The 1,812-nt window shown below is 33.6% G+C and overlaps 1 non-coding gene across 1 annotated transcript; it reads left to right on the top strand.

Annotated features, from left to right (window-relative positions):
• Positions 1–317: 317 nt before the first annotated feature.
• TRNAC-GCA (transfer RNA cysteine (anticodon GCA)) lies at positions 318–389 on the top strand. Its single transcript has one exon. It is a non-coding gene; the product is annotated as a tRNA-Cys (tRNA).
• The last annotated feature ends 1,423 nt before the right edge of the window (positions 390–1,812 follow it).

Genomic DNA, 1,812 nt, shown 5'->3' with positions numbered 1-1,812 from the left:
ATAGATCAACAACTTGGGTATACCTAATTCTAGCAACCTAAGCCTTGGCCAAAAATTTTACAGGCGTGGTTAAAATACTTGAGACCATATAATTGGGGTTGGGTTTAGACTTTAAAATTCAAATTTATTTTGAGCAGGATTTGGGAAAAAAATTTACTAACCCGAGCAATCTGAGGAACTAAAAATACAATTGAATTTCATAATTTTTATATTTTTAAGACTATATATTGTTTAAGTAAAATAAGGTTAAAGTTGGATGATTTCTAAAGTCATACGTAGAATATAAACAGTAAAAATTAATTCTAAGCTAACAAGAGGGGTCCATAGCTCAGTGGTAGAGCATTTGACTGCAGATCAAGAGGTCACCGGTTCGAACCCGGTTAGGCCCTTTATTTATTTATTTTATTTTTCATTTGTACTATTAGTATATAATACCCCATATATATTGGAGATATCAAAGTGATTGTCTTTATTTAAGTATTAGATAAGAGGTTTATCATATCTTTTAAGAGAGATAGCAGAGGTATTATTTAGTTTATTTTGAAATTTAAAAGTATTTTTATTGAACTTGACCATTGGATTTTTATCTATGCTAAGGTAGATTTAGTTGTATCTGCATTACCTACACTGCTAGCTCGAGAATTCTACACGATAATTGGGAAGAAGTGAAGAAGCTTACATTTGTAGGCAAGTTAATTCTTGCTTGTAAGCCTATGTGACAGCCCTGATTTTTCAAGCCAGTGCGTTCTGTGATGAACCGAAGATTGACCCGATAACGGATCCAAATACAAAAGCAGAAAATAGAAAAACAAGACCCTAGAGATGCAATACATCTCTAAAAAGCCAGAGTGACCTTCCATGAGGCCACAAATCTCAACAAAAACAATACAGAAATGAATGTTAAAAAAAAACTGAACAGGCCCCCAAGGGCAAAATAGTCTTTTCACATGGAAGCAACGTCCTTAGGAATGTACATCATTCCTAAGACACATACATGACTTCCCATGAAATCATTTGACTCAAAAGAAAGTATTGGAAACAAATTAAAATAAAATCAGACAAGTTTAGCCCCAAGGGCAAAATAGTCATTTCTAAAAATATAAAATCAGGTGCTACTGAGCACACCACTGGAAAGGCAGCAAAAAATTAATCAAGTTAGACCTAAAAATCACTTGATTCAGAGTCCGGATGAAGAAGGAATGAAATTCCAAAGTTTCATAAAAATCAAACTTTTGGGTTTGAAATCAGTGTGGCAAGGGTACATTATAAGGAGTAAAATGGTATTTTCAGATAGAATTGGATACAACCATGCATACCGTTGGATAGACAAGCAAAAATCAATAAACTTAGACTCAAAAATCACTTGAATTGGAATCCAGACAAAGAAGATATGAAGCCTTAAAGTTTCATAAAAATCAACTTTCCAGGTAAGAAATCTGGGCAGGAATAGTGTTTTTACACTAAGCAACATTTGATTTTTTTTTTCCAGAACTGAGACTAAAAACGGACCCTTAAACGATTTTTTCTGGAAAAATACGAAGAAGAAACCCCCCTTAAAATCACGTTTTCTACCCGGTAATGAGGAAGAAAATGAAAAAAACAAGCTGTAAAATCCCTAAAATGCCCCCTAGATCAGCATGGGTCAAGAAAGTCCAAAAAGCTGCTACATATATTTTTTTCAAAATTTGTCCACAACTGAGAGCAAAAACGGGCCATCAAATGAATTTTTATGGAAAAACATGAAAAATAAACCCCTCCTGAAATCGAGTTTTCTACCCGGCAGCGCAAGAGAAAATGAAAAAAAAAAACATA

This window comes from Cornus florida, unplaced genomic scaffold, assembly GCF_030987335.1.
Source record: "Cornus florida cultivar Cherokee Brave unplaced genomic scaffold, ASM3098733v1 CherokeeBrave_3.0.0_Hap2_Chr11, whole genome shotgun sequence".
NCBI lineage: Eukaryota > Viridiplantae > Streptophyta > Magnoliopsida > Cornales > Cornaceae > Cornus > Cornus florida.
This window is presented reverse-complemented; position numbering and strand designations above follow the sequence as displayed.